The sequence below is a fragment of the Pongo abelii genome, chromosome 7 (assembly GCF_028885655.2).
Source record: "Pongo abelii isolate AG06213 chromosome 7, NHGRI_mPonAbe1-v2.0_pri, whole genome shotgun sequence".
Lineage (NCBI taxonomy): Eukaryota > Metazoa > Chordata > Mammalia > Primates > Hominidae > Pongo > Pongo abelii.
In genome coordinates, this window is record NC_071992.2 from 112,562,381 (window position 1) to 112,577,737 (window position 15,357).

General features: G+C 41.2%; 1 protein-coding gene across 5 annotated transcripts in view; it reads left to right on the forward strand.

The window, feature by feature from the left end:
• The first annotated feature begins 1,335 nt into the window (after positions 1–1,335).
• CPQ (carboxypeptidase Q) overlaps positions 1,336–15,357 on the forward strand; it is a 585,190-nt gene continuing 571,168 nt past the window's right edge. For 3 of the 5 annotated variants that reach the window (XR_008527671.2, XM_054560983.2, XM_054560982.2), the window contains exon 1: positions 1,469–1,857. The gene's annotated coding sequence lies outside the window, so the exon portion shown is untranslated. 5 annotated transcript variants of the gene reach the window in all.

Sequence of the window (15,357 nt, forward strand, 5' to 3'; positions counted from 1 at the left end):
GGCTCCAGAATCAGGCCAGCTCAGTTTAATGCTGACTTTGTACCTCACTGGTTTTGTGACTTGACCTCTCTAATCCTCCATCTCCTTATCTGTACAGTGGGGAAAAATAATAATGATAATAATATGTAGCTCATAGGACAAATAAGAATTCACAGTTAATGCATCGAAAATCTTACCACAAGGCACTCCATAAATGTGAAGCTTTTATTGTTATTACGAGTTGAAACTTGAGTGGGAAAGAACTTCGTTTGCATTAAACATGAGAAAAGGCCCAGAAGTTGAAAAGCATTTGACATAATTAAAGAACAGTAAGTCAGTGCCACTTAAACTGTAATCCAACCACCGCCAGTCAATGAACAGCTTTTTACTGGTCCATGAACAGGTAAGTATAGAAATTGTGAGTAAGCATTTGAAATAATAACAACAACAACCACCGATAATTGAAAAACTAATTTTATAGTTTTTGGCATACTCGTTGTACACTTGTAATAAAAACTGGGCTTGTAGTTTTTGTCTCTTTTCTTATTTGCTAGCAGGTTTTGATTTGTATTTTACAGAAATAATGGTCCATGTCAGATTGGAAATAATAAAAACTTGTCTTTTACCCTTGATAGTTTGAGAAAAAAGTAATTCAGTGGGGTTGGATATGGCATCCGAGAGATGATTCTGGAAAGGTGGGCCAGGGCCATGTTTATGAGGACCCTCAAATGCCTCACAGAGTTCACACTTTTTTCAGTGGGCAACAGGGCTAGTAAGGTTTAGAGGGATTGTTAACTGAAGGTGAATGGACTTTGCACATTTTGTGGTATTTTTTTTTTCCCAGTAGGCATGTGCTTTTTCTTTCTTTTCTTTTTTAATTAAAAGTTCTGTTTTATTTTTTTAGTTAAGAGGAGAGACTGGAACTGCTCAGTGTTTCACAAAGATAACTGTTTGTATTTGATAAGAGTTTCGTTAAACAAAGGAATTTGCACTTATGAAAACATAAAGCATTGAAAACACTGAGCACATACTCTGTGACCAGAATGCGTGTGACCTGTTGAGATAAGCCACACCAGGTAATCAGATGAGTCTCCTTTCTTCTTGGGCACCCTCATATAATTAAGGCACAAACGAAAGAGAAAAGACTCTTTCTGATCTCTCAGTTCGGGTCATCTCCTCTGCCTTCCATCATCACCGCCTAACAATCCTACACCTGGCAGGATGGGAAAACGGTTTAATAATCTTTTCCCTTTGGGAGGCGTTTGACAGCTCAGAAAGCATGGCCTTTACTCAGGCTCAGAGACACACAAAAACCTTTCACGTTTTCCTTTCAGCTTCGCAGCCCCGTCCTTCTCCACCTGCACGGGCACCCATTGAAGCACAGGACCCTTCTGCCAAGCCATGAGCCTTCTTAGGCTCCTGCCGCCCGCCTCGCCTGAGGCTGCGCTTCTGAAAAGCACGCGGCCCTGGCCTGCGCACCACCCAGTCTGAAGGCAACGCCCCTGCACGAAGGAGTCAGGCCTAGGGGCTCGGGACCCAGGGCGACACTCAATTTTCTAACAGGAGCCACAGCCCAGAAGCTGAGCAGCCTTCCGGCCGATCTGTGGCCCTGAGGTCGCCCTTGGAGGGCGAGTGAGAACCCCCAAGGCGTTCCGGAGGTGGCGCCCGGCCCGAACCCGGCGCCCGCCCCGGCCCCCCGAGTCAGGTCTTTGCCCCGCCTCTCGGCCCGCGGCCTGGCCGGCAAGCAGGGCTGCAGTTACGGGGCGGAGCGGAGGGCCCCAGCACGGTCAGGGGTGTGTCCGCCGCCACCGTAAGGCTAGGCCACGAGCTTCGTCCTGGGAGCCGCCTCCGTCGCCGCCGTCAGAGCCGCCCTATCAGGTGTGTTTGCAGCCGAACTGGCAGTGCCCGCGGGCGGCTGGGCCGAGGCCTTGGTTCCTACCTGCGGCGGTCGGGCGGGCTGAGGCTGGAGCAGGCCAAGGGCGGGGGCAGAGGGGGACGGACTTCCAACATCGCTCATTCGGGGGAGTGACGGGAGGACCTGGCTGGGGAGCAGCGGGTTGGGAGCCTGTGGCTGCCCCTTCGGTGACACTGGAGGCACCGAGCCTAGAAATGGGGAAGCTGTGACGTGGGGGTGGTGGAGGATGCTGCGGGACAGCAGCGAGCACGGCCCTCGCCGTCCTTCCCAACACGGTTTCACTTCCCCTCAGCCCCAAGCCATCCCCTTCATCCCCCATCTGCAAACAATCCTGGTCCCCCTGAGCCTCCAATATGCCTTATGCAGTTCTTTTGGGGTTCCTTTCGCATTTTACCGTGTACTTTCGCTTTTGATGCGTCTAGTTTCTGCTACTGGACTCTCCTAGAATCGAAGTTCCATGAGGGCAAAGTCCCATCTGACTTAGGACTCAGAGCTACTCAATAAGTAATTTAATGAGTACCTATGCCGTAGAACTGAGTGAATTAACAAATGAGTAAGTGAATAAATGAGTGCATACGAGATAGAGCTGAATGAATCAGTGCATTAGTGAAAATAAAGATGTATGAAGTGGAAGCAGTGGAGACGCAGGCTTACAACTCCTATTTTTTGATAGCTTTCCAAAAAGTTGTGTGAATGTCGCACTTTTGCAAATGGAGGCATTCTGATTGGGACCACTTAAAAAGAGTTCTATGCTGTTCAAATAATCTCTGGAAACGCCCCCTGGTATTTCCATTTTTGCTGGACTTGCTATATGTGTTTGCTTAAAACAAAATATGCCTAGGTTTTTTCTTGCTTGTGTTTTGTTCACTTCTACTTTGGACGTTTAAAGAATCATTGTCACTATAATATTATTTCGTGTATTTCTTAAAGATAAGGGTGACTCTAAAGGCAGAACCATATGACTCTGACTTGTTTGTAAAACCAGGCATTTCTTTTGAATTCAGAGTTGTTAAGAATCTTGTCTGTTTTCCTGAGACAGGTGCTGGCTGATTTGCAGGTGACTGAAGAAGGCTACATAAGGCCCAGAAAGACATTTATCTGTTTGTAAACAAATAGGCTTAGCACATAGCTTTAATACAGTTGGTCACTGCAGCAGTTCTTAGTTGCCAGGTCCAGGTTCCAGAAGAGCTGGATGACCTTGGACTTGCCACTTGATCTCTTTAGGTTTTAATTTCTTAATCTCCAAAATGAAGGTGTTTAGCTAGGGACCCTGCCTGAGTTAAACCTCTGGGATTCTTTTGTATCAGGGTTAGAAGGTGAAATTACAGATGATTTCATGGAGTTCTGCTTACTTCACCTCCTCTGTTTGAGATTCCATAGCATTTTGTCTCTGCTCTCTTCTCTGCTGTTTACAGCTCATTTCCTTTCTTCTCCACATCTGCAACAAGAAAGCCTGGGAGCTCAAGATAAGTATAATAAACCCTAGGCTGGGGGGGGAGAAAGGAGGGTAAGATTTTCTTCTACATTGTCACAGGCTCCTGGTCCTGGGTCTGACTTTTTTCCAGTGCAACCCAGTCTGACAATGCCATATATTCCCAGTATATCTGGGGAACTGCATCACTATTTCTTTGCATGCATTTGAGATTAGTTATCATAGATCACATTTTGGAGCTGGAAGGACCTTGGAGATTTTTTAAAGGCACTTCGAAAGTCATTATACATACATATTTAAATATTTTTACATGCTACATTTAACAAACACAGAGTGCCAAATGTGTTAAGTAAAATGAAATTAATGTTACCTACTTCAGTGAATTCAAGTTTGTAAGGAGAGGTGGAATACACATGTTGCTTGGTGAAAAGGGCCAACTTTCTCACACTGTTTCCCAATGAGGTCATGTGTCATACGGGCATGGAATGTTACAAAGCTGATATTTATAGGGCACTGACCATACACTAGGCACTGTTATATTTAATTTTTTTACTTATATTGCCCCATTTAATCATCACTATATATCGAAGAGCTAGATACTATGGTAAGTCCTATTTGACCTTCTTAAGTGGAAACAGTACATGGAAAATGGGAGAGTTAGGACTCAAAACTCAAGCAGATGGAAACAGGGTTTCTCCCAGAAACAAAACAATCCTGCCAGGAAAGACTGTGTGACTTTGAAGAATGTGGTCTCTGTGTGTGTTCAAGCATATATACAAACCCTGGGTTATTTGGGTAAATGAATTTAGAATGAGAGCACAGGGTGAAATGATGAAGACAGAATTACAGGGGAGTTGGTTGTTTTATCATTTTGAAAATTATTGAATTCCATTGAGATTCTAGGAGACTCTGATACTTTGACCTAGGTGCCCATGCATCTTAATTTTAAACATGTTCAGACTTACCAATTTAGGGAATATAAAATGAGTGACATCGAGAGCTGCCAACAGTGAATGGCACTTAAGGGCTTTGAACCATGAGTGCCAAGCAGTGCTGTTTCTTGGACTAACTTTGTGCCCTTGGTAAGGCACTGCCTCCCAACCTCTTTCTTTATAAGACCAACAACCCCTAGTACAGACAAAGAACAATGCCTACATCTGTGTAATCCAGAGACAAGAATGCAGGATGGGTTTCCAGAACCCTTATAATTAATTGATGAGAGCAAAAGACGAAAAGAGAGGCTCATAAAATAAGTGGGAAATTATTTTGTTTCTTTTTTGTCAGCCAAGTTTAGCCCCATGGAAAGCAGAGACCAGTTGTGGCCGCCTGAAAAACTAAGAGCTGATGCCAGTTTGATTTAGCTCAGGAGGCTGAAACTTTCTGCCCCGAAGGCTGGAGTGATGGAATAGACCTTCCCATTGCTCACAATATTATGAAAAAAACATTAAAGCAACGATTTTTATTACTTGCCCTGAAGCTAGAGCTTTAAAATGTACTTTCTTCTCCCCCTACCCTCCCTAAACCACTTAGCTTTTAAAAACAAACAACCCATTCATGTGTTTGTTACAGTCACATTATTAGTTCTTTCTCTTCATTCCTGGGCCCTTTTCTTTAATGCAGCAAAGTATTTGGAGGGATGTACTTCTGGATCTGTGGAATTTTACTTTAGTTATTTTATTCAGAAAATATTAATTTCAATAACCATTTATTGAGTGTATACTATGTGACAGATAAAGATGAATGAGAACAAATTTAAATAGGAGAGTGACCCATCTGCAAACAGTCACACCACAGGGTAATATGGAAGTAGTGGCCATTCACTCTTCCAGGAAAGAGGTATGATTGGAACTCAGAAGACTTTGCAGAGAAGGTGAATTTGGAACTGTGTTTTAAAGCCTAAAGACCAAGCAGAGGGAGAAGGGTATTCCAAGAATGGAGAACAACAAGAGCAACGAAAAGGAGGCAAGTATGAACATGGCATTCTTTGGGAGATGGGAGTTCAGTGTGGCTGTGGTAGGGAGGTCTGGTAAGGTTAGGGCCAGACAGTGATGGTCCTTGAATGTCATGTTATTTAAACTTTATCACAGTCTAGATAATCCTTTTCAGCATTATTTTTGTTTTGTTTTGTTTTGAGACAAGGCCTCTCTCTGTCACCCAGGCTGGAGTGCCATGGCAAGATCTCACTGCAACTTCTGCCTCCCGGTTCAAGTGATTCTCCTAAGTAGCTGGGACTACAGGCGCACACCACTACAGCCTGGCTAATTTTTTTATTTTTAGTAGAGACAGGACTTTGCCATGTGGGCCAGGTTGATCTCGACCTTCTGGCTTCAAGCTATCTGCCTGCCTTGGCCTCCCAAAGTGTTGGGATTACAGGCATGAGCCACCGTGCCTGACTGTTTTCAGCATTTTTAAGCTGAATTTTAAACAGAGGAATGATATGATTAGATTTTCTTTAGAAAATAGCTACAGTAATAATGTTTCAGAAGAACTGGGGAAGGAAGAGCCAGAAGGCCACAGGAAAATGAAGATGCTATTGCCATAGTTCTAATGAAATAGGATAAGGATCTAAGTTAGGTTTGAGAGACTTTTTGAAAACAGAGCAGGATTAATGACTAGCTGGATATGGGAAATATGTTTGAAAATAATCTGAGATTTTGGAATTGCTTAACTGGGTGAGTGGAGATGCCACTAATGAGGGTAAGAAATATAAGGTGAGGAAGAAGTTTTGGGAGAAAGACAGTGAGTGAGCAGAGGTAGCTGTGGAACATCTGGGTGGAGATCCCAGGATATAGCCTTTTCTGTAGCTGTGCTGTGATGTCACACAGTCAAGACCTCGGCCAAACATTACGATAGGGCCTCAGTCTAAAAAGACACATCAATTTAATAACTCACTTAAAAAATACATCATACTTATCTAATGACCATTACATTATATTTCAGGCAAGTTCTTAGAGAACTCTGATTCTTATGTAAGTGCCAGTGAAGGAAAAAAGACTGGAGTCTCAAACAATGAGGAGTTATTATAAGCTGCCAGGAGAAACTGAAAAAGAGAAATACAGACCAGAGTCGTTCAAAGGAACAAAGATAAGGAAATGGCAGGAGTGTTGCAGAAAGCAGTGGTTTCTGAAGACACAGGTATAGGCAGATATGAAATACAAAGAAGAAATTTGAGCTGGTGCTTCCAAATAACTGTACTTCTTTAATGGTAAGATATCACAAGCTTTGATTTCTCATCTTATTCAGTTTGTCAGGAAGAGACAAACAGGAGATTGTTCAGAGGTGTGGGTGCTGGGCAGAGGGCTTGATCTCATTTTGCAGAGAAAGTGTTTGGAGACTTTGAACTAAGCAAAGAGTAACAGGGAAAATAAGATAAAAATGAAAAGGGTAATGATTTGGAGAAATTTTTCAGAGAATTTAAGGAATCCTATGACAAACAGGTGTTAACAAAGAAAAAGGCAGATCAACGCAGTGTTCTTTTGATATAGTGGTATTAGACTTCCTTGGAAAAAAGATTCACATAGCACCTTATATTTAAAAAGCAATTTTATATTTGATTGTTACAAGAACCTAGGAAGCAGGTACAGCCAGGCATTATTATCTTTCTTTTATAAACTTAAAATCTGACATGAAGGAGGCTGCAGTTTGTCTCATGGCTCAGATGGCTCAGATCCCATGGCTGGCAGGGACTCAGAGCCTTCTGACTTTGGGTCCATTGCTTTGTCCATTGTATCAATGCCTTGCCTTACCTTGGAACCTTGGCCTTCTGCAGTGTGCCTCCTTCCCTTATCATATCATATCACATAAATGTAAAAGTAAAGCAGATGGTATTTGAAGATTAAAAGAGCCAAGATCTCTGGGGAGACAGGCAGTGATGTGAAAGGATCCTTAGCACTGATTATGCTATATACAATAGGGATGTTCATGAAGGGTTGTGCATAGAGCGTATCTATGTAAATCAAATGACACTTTCAGTGCAGTAGGGGAGTCCACAATATCCAAAGTGTTATGATTAAATTTTTTATGAGGCAAATAATACCTTTATAAAATGAACACTCAGTCACTCCTTGATATATTATCTGAATAAATCCAGACTTTCAAATATGGGGTTGACTTAAAGCAAGATACATCTCTAGTAGCCTACATCTATAGTTATCATATATGAAGATTTTTCTGACTTGGGTATTGAATATGAAGATGGGGATCGGGAGCTGGATCCTCTAATTGTTAGAGACCATTTAAAATACAATGGACATCATGACTTGCAGCTAAATCCATTCAGCTACCTTTACTGTTTACCAAGCACCTAACAGGTACGCCGTTGGATGGGGCAAAACTCAGCTGGGAAATGGAGAGAGAAGCCCAGCGCTGGCACTGCCTTCAGTCTGACAGACCACAAGAAAGTCATAAATGTAAATTCACCAGTATAGTGAGCCAGGGTAAGAAAACCAGAAACTCTTATGGTCCTTGAATTCTACATCAGTATTAAAATGAAACCAAGTATATTTCAAAGCAAAGACCATTATATTAGACCCAGAGTTATTCTGTACTCACAAAAGATAATCTCTGTAAGGAAGAAGAGGTAGTTGTGACTCTTTATGCATCAAACATTTAAAAATGCATATCTTTAAAACATATAAAACTAATGATTAGAACTATGAGAAAATAAGCAAAGCTATTTGTAGGACACTTTAGATCTGTTGTTTTACATGACAAATCAAGTAGACAAAGTCAAATGGTAATACACAAGATTTGAATAATATAACTAATGAGGTTGAATAATATAATTTATGAGTGAATAGGGATATGGAACATTTAATAGTATATTTTATTATTAATCAAAAAATTATGTTATGTATGAATATATATGTACATGATATATATTGGGATATATATGGGGTATATGTGTGTATATATGTCTCCTTTTTTGCATTAATAAGTTCTTTTTTATTTTATTGTAAATTGACAAATTATGGTTGTATATATTTATGAAATACAAAGTAATGTTGATATATGTCATAATACAACCTTCCATACAATGTGGAATGATTAAATCAAGCTAATAAACATACCCATCACCTTAAATACTTATCATTTTTGTGATGAAAATATTTGAAATTTGCTCTCTTAGCAATTTTGAAATATACAACACAGTATAATTAACTATAGTCATCATGCTGACAATATAATCTCAAAAAACTTATTCCTCTTGTTTAATTGAAACTTTGAACCCTTTGGCATTCCCCATTTTCCCCAACCCCTCAGACTTTGGTAAGCACCATTCTACTCTATGCTTCTTAGTTCTGTTGTTTTAGATTCCACATAGAAGTGAGATCATGTGGTATTTGTCTTTCTGTGCCTATGTCTGGCTTATTGCATTTAGCATAATGTCCTGCAGCTTCATCCATGTTGTCACAAATGACAGAATTTCCTCATTTTTAAAGGCAGAATAGTATTTCATTGTGCATATATACCACCCTTTCTTTATCCATTTATCTGTTGATGGACACTTAGGTTGATTCTATAATTTGGCTTTTGTGAATAGTGCTACAGTGAACATGGGATTGCATATATCTCTTTAATATAATTATTTCAAATTTTTGGATATGTACTTAGAAGTGGGATTGGTGGATCATATGATAGTTCTATCTTTAGTTTTTTTGAGGACCCTCCATAAAGTTTTCTGTAATGGCTATACTAATTTACATTCCCATCAACAATGTATAAGAGTTTCCTTTACTTCACATTATCACCAGTATTTTTTTGTTTGTTTGTTTGAGATGGAGTCTTGCTCTGTCGCCCAAGCTGGAGTGCAGTGGCGCGATCTCGGCTCACTGCAAGCTCTGCCTCCCGGCTTCCCGCCATTCTCCTGCCTCAGCCTCCCGAGTAGCTGGGACTACAGGCGCCCGCCACCATGCCTGGCTAATTTTTTTTGTATTTTTATTAGAGACAGGGTTTCACCGTGTTAGCCAGGATTGTCTCGATCTCCTGACCTCGTGATCTGCCTGCCTCAGCCTCCCAAAGTACTGGGATTACAGGCGTGAGCCACCGCGCCCGGCCCCAGAATTTTGTTTTTGAGGCAGGATCTGGTTCTTTTGCCCAGGCTGGAGTACAGGGGCCTGATCTCGGCTCACTGCAACCTCTGCCTCCCAGGCTCAAGCCATCCTCCCTCCTCAGCCTCCTAGGTAACTGGGACTACAAGTGTGCCACTGTGCCTGGCTAATTTTTGTATATTTGTAGAGAAGGAGTTTCGCCATGTTGCCCAGACTGGTCTCAAACTCCTGAGCTCAAGCAATCTACTCTCCTTGGCCTCCCAAAGTGCTGGATTACAGGAGTGAGCCACAGTGCCTAGTACATTTGTCATTTTCTGTCTTTTTCATAATAGCCATTCTAACTGGGGTGAGATAGTCTCATTGCAGTTTTGATTTGCATTTCTTTGATAATTAATGATGTTGAGCATTTTTTAATATATCTCTTGGCCATTCATATGTCTTCTTTTGAGAATTGTCTATTCAGGCTCTTTGTCCATTTTTTAATTGGGTTGCTTGTTTTCTTGCTATTGAGTTGTTTGAGTTCCTTATACAGTTCATCCTTGAGCAATGCGGGGCTTAGCGGTGCTGACTCCCTCTACAGTTGAAAATTCTAGTATAACTTTTGATTCCCCCAAAACTTAACTACTAATAGTCAACTGTTGACTGGAAGCCTTACCAGTAACATAAATAGTCAATTAACACATATTTTGTATGTTATATGTAATATATGCTATCTGCTTACAATAGAGTAAGGTAGAGAAAATAAAATTTTATTGAGAAAATCCTAAGGGAGAGAAAATATATTTACTATTTATTAAGTGGAAGTGAATCACCATAAAGGTCTTCATTCTTGTCATCTTTATTTTGAGTAGGTGGAGGCAGAGGAGGAAGAGAAGGGATTGGTCTTGCTGTCTTAGGGGTGGCAGAGGTGGAAGAAGTGGAGGAGGTGGAAGGGGAGGGAGGAGAGGCAGGCCCACTTGGTGTAACTTTCTGGAAATACATAATAATTTCTGTATGGCTACTTTTCTTTTTCTAAAAATGTTGTAAAATTTATCTTAAAATGTTTCTATACAGTATCAGTCTTTCTTCCACTATTTGGGTTAGCTTCAGTGCCCATATCATAGAAGCATTCATGTCATAAAAGAAGTCTAACACAGTTTTAAATAATCAGAACGCTTCTGCCAGATTGTCTGATGTTAATTTGCTTTTTGGTACTTTTATATCCTCCTCATCATCACAAGGCACTGGTTCAGAAGCATTCCGTCAAGTTGTCTTCTGTCAATTCCTCTGGTGTGTAGTGTCTATTAGCTCTTGAATTTCTCCAAGATTCATATCTTGACACCTTCATTCACCACCATTTTTCCAACTATATTTACAATCACTTTCATTATTTCCTTGATTGACTCTGTCATAAACCCTGTGAAGTCATACACAACAGCTGGGCACAGTTTTCTCCTGCAGGAACTTATTGTTGGCTTGATGGCTTTCACAGCTTTTTCTATAACAATGATGGTGTCTTCAATGGTGTAATCCTTCTAGACTTTCATGGTGTTCTCTCTATTGGGGTTCTCTAACATAGCGTTGACATCCTTTCCATAGAGTACTGTGTATAATGAGCCTTCAAGGTCCTTATGATCCCCTGATCTAGAGGATGATTAGAGATGTTGCGTTTGGGGGCAAGTAGGGTACTTGGGTGTCTTTGATGTTGAACTCATGGGGTTCTAGGTGGCCAGGGGCATTGTGTAATATGAAAATAATTTTAAAAGGCATTCCCTTACCGGCAAGATACTTTCTGACTTGAGAGAAAAAGCATCAGTGGAACCAATCCAGAAAAAATAGTTCTTGTTTAAGCCAAAAGACTGGTAGCTGATGTTTATCTTTTTCCATCAAGCCTTGGAGGTTAGCAGCTTTATAGATGACAGTCCTGACCATAAACCTGACTGCATTTGCACGAAACAGTAGTTAGCCTATCCCTTCCTACCTTAAATCTTGGTGCTCACTTCTCCTCCTTACTAATAAATGTCCTTTGTGGCTTTTTTTTTTTTTTCCCAGAATACAGCATGTTCATCTGCATTAAAACCCTGTTTAGGCAGGTATCCTTTCTCCTCAATGACTTTTTAATGGCTTTGCAATATAGTTTGATATCAGGCAGTGTGATGCCTCCAGGTTTGTTTGTTTTATTTAAGATTATCTTGGTGATTTTTTTTAAATTCCCTATGAATTTTAGGGTTATTTTTTCTGTTTCCTTTTAAATATACTTTCTGGCCATTTTCCTCTCTCTTCATCTTCTGAAATTATGTGAAGATTAGTTCCCTTGACTGTGATTGTGTCACATAATTCTTGTAGGTTTTCTTCATCTTTTTTATTGTTTTTTCTTTTTGCTTCTCTGATGAATAATTTCAAATATTCTGTCTTTAGCTCACTGATTCTGCTGCTTAATTGAGTCTGCTGTTGAAGATTTCTATTGCATTTTTCAATTAAGTCATTGTATTCTTTATCCCTTGGGTTTCTTTTTTATTGTTTCTACTTCTTCTATATTCTCATTTTGTGTATTGTTTTTCAAATTTCATTTAATTTTATATCCATATATTCTTGTAGTTCACTGAACTGCTTTACAAGGATTTTTCTGAACCTTTCTTTCTGCCACTTTATAGACCTTCATTTTTTAGTCTGTTATTGGAGCTTTGTTAGTTTCTTTTGATGATTACAGATGCTCTTTGACTTACAATGGGCTTATGTCCTATTAAACCCATAGTAATTTGAAAACTTTGTAAGTAAGAAATATGTTTAATACCCCAGTAAACCAATTGTAATGTCAAAAAATTATAAGTTGAACCATCATAAGTGCAGATGCTCCTTGACTTACAATGGGGTTATATCCTGATAAGTCCGTTATAAAGTTGTATAGTTGTAAGTTGAACCATCATAAATTGGGGACCATCTATATTTGTAATCCTTGTGTTCTAGCATTGGTGTCTGCACATTTGAAGAGACAGCTTCCTCCTGAGTGCAGTGGTATAATGACAGCTCAGTGTAGCCTTGACCTCCCGGGCTCATAAGATTCTCCCACCTCAGCTTCCTGAGTAGTTGGGACTGCAGGTGTATGCCACCATGCCTGGCTACTTTTTGTATTTTTTGTAGAGAGGGGTTTCACCATGTTGTCCAGGCTGGTCTTGAACTCCTGGGCTCAAGTGATCTACTTACCTTGGCCTCCCAAAATGCTGGAATAACAGGCATAAGCCACTGCATCCGGCCCCAACAGCTTGCTCTTCTGGTCTTTACAGGTATTCTTTGGCAGGGATTGACCTTTACTTCTTAGTCTAGGCTGTGATTCTAGTTGGGTCAGGTGGTAATGACCCCATGCAGGCAGAGCTCACTATAGTTGGCTGGGTGCTGCCTTTGCTCTGAGGTCTGATGGGGCTGCTGGCTCGGCTCCCATGCTTCGGGGAGACCACTGGCTGAGCTCTGCTATAATTTCTGATTGGACAAGGTTGTAGGGTGTATTTCCTGGCTGGGTGGTACTACTTCTTTGGTTCAACAGTTGAGCAGGGCTGCAGGCTGGCCTCTGAGTTTAGGTGGAGTTGCTGCTCAGGATGGATGGGGTCTGGAGTGTATGCTGTGTAGAACTGCACAGTTGAGGATTGCCTGTCTCTGGGCAGGGCCTTAGAGTGGGCTCTGAGTCTGGATCGAGTCACTCTTTGGATTTCTGGGTCAGGCAATTCCAACCCCTATGATCCACAGAAATGCCCTGTGATGGTCATCTCCACATCTCCCACCTGGGTAAGGCATTGGGGTCGCCTCTGAGGCTGGCCATCTAAAGACTCAAAGCAGGCTGACCTTCTCATCATGTTTCTGTGAACAGTGAACTTGGCTTTGCAAGTGAGCTATACCATTGGCTGGTATCTCTGATTGTGCACCACCACTGGGAGGAACATAGAGCCATCACCAAAATTTGCACACTGGTCCCTGTGAGCTCTGCCTCCTTTCTTTGTTTATACCTAACCCAGGAGGTCTAGCCATGTCATTACTGCCAGTATTCCCCATGAGGTCAGATGGGAGTGGGCTTTCTGGGAAGTGTCTCAGAATGCTAGGGAGCTGGATGTCTAGAAACTCTGGTTACCTTTTTTTTTTTTTTTTATTGTATGGGCCCAGTTAAAAAGATCTTCTTGGCTGGGCACAGTGGCTCACGCCTGTAATCCCAGCATTTTGGGAGGCCAAGGCGGGTGGATCACGAGGTCAGGAGATTGAGACCATCCTGGCAAACATGGTGAAACCTCGTCTCTACTAAAAATACAAAAATTAGCTGGACGTGGTGGTGTGCGCCTGTAATCCCAGCTACTCAGGAGGCTGAGGCAGGAGAATCGCTTGAACCCAGGAGGCAGAGGTTGCAGTGAGCCGAGATTGTACCACTGCACTTCAGCTGGGGCAACAGAGTGGGACTCTATCTCAAAAAAAAAAAAAAAATCCTCTCTCTGTGTGTCACCATGCTGATCTGGGGGAGCAGGTGGGGCAGTGTGGTCAACGTGAAGATTGTTCCTCTTCTAATGTGGTTTTTATTTGATTCAGTGGCCTATTCATTCAGCTGTCTCCGTTTCTTTCTCAAGTTTGTAAGTTTTCACAAAAGTGTTCTTGTCCTTGGATTGTTGCTTGTTGGACTTTCTGTAGAGAGAAGTGAAGCCAAGTGAAGCCTGGGACTTCCTATTCTGCCATCTTGCTGATGTCTTGCCTACATGTTTACAGAAAATTCACATCCTCTTATAACATTTATGAGACATTGTAAAAAACAAAACAAAACAACAACAACAACAAAACCCAAAAGCCTTAAATGAAGACTTTAGTGAATTCCAGAGTCCTTCTTACTCTTACTGGCCTTGTGCCTTAGTCCTCTGGTTTAGCCCCTGTTTCCAGCTAGCTTTTAACAGGTTGAGTTGATGAAAAGAAAACATACCTCTCTCCTTTCATAATGCTGTGAAGTAGCTCATATAATTCATCTTCCACGTTTATATACGTATGTCTCTTTTGTTTCCAGAGCATCATTTTGAGATTCTTTTTTCATTATCAAAATACATTGGATCTATGTTATTCATAACTAATCTGAGGCTGTATTTGTTACATATGAGTATTTTAAATCATTAATGCCATATGTATTGTATACCAAAATTTACCCTCTAAAACACCTGGCTATTCTTTTGTAGGGTTTTTCTTTTCATTAGCTTTTTTGAGCTAAAGCTTAAAGAAAATCAGGGACCAAAGGAAGGTTAGAAAGTGGCTGGAGGTATCATAAACACCAACTAAGTTCTTTGAGAAGCAGAAGGTACATCATGGAAATCAGCATTATTCTGAATTCATTTCATTGCCTACTCAGTCCAAATTTTAGGGTTTACAACTTAAACTAATAACTCACTGGCACCTTGCGTTTCCTGTGGCTTAATGGTTAAGAACATGGGCTTTGAAGTCATTGTCCTGAGTTCAAATTTGAGGTCTACCACCATCACCTATGTGACTTTGGGCCAAACACATATACTCTTTATACCTCCATTTCTTCATCCGTAAAATTGGGATAAAAATTGTAACTGTCTGCAGTGGGCAGAATACTGTCTTCCCTACCACCCCCTACGGTGTCCATATCTTAATCCCTGAAACTGTGCATGTTAGGTTACATTGCAAAGGGGAATTAAGGTTGCAGATAGAATTAACATTATTAATCATCTGGCCTTAAAATAGGAAATTATGCTGGATTATCCTGGTGGGCCCAATGTAATCACAAAGGCCTTTCAAAGTGGAAGAGTGAAGCGGAAGAAGTCAGAGAGTTAGGAAGATGTGATTCTGGAAGAATGTTCAAAGAGAGGCAGTGCCACTGGCTTTAAAGATGGAGGAAGGGGGCCATGAGCCAAGGAATGTGGGTGGCCCCTAGAAACTGAGGAAAGCAGGGAAATAGATTCTCTCCTAAAGCTTCCAGAAAGGGATGCAGCCCTGCCAATACCTTGCTTTTACGTGATGCA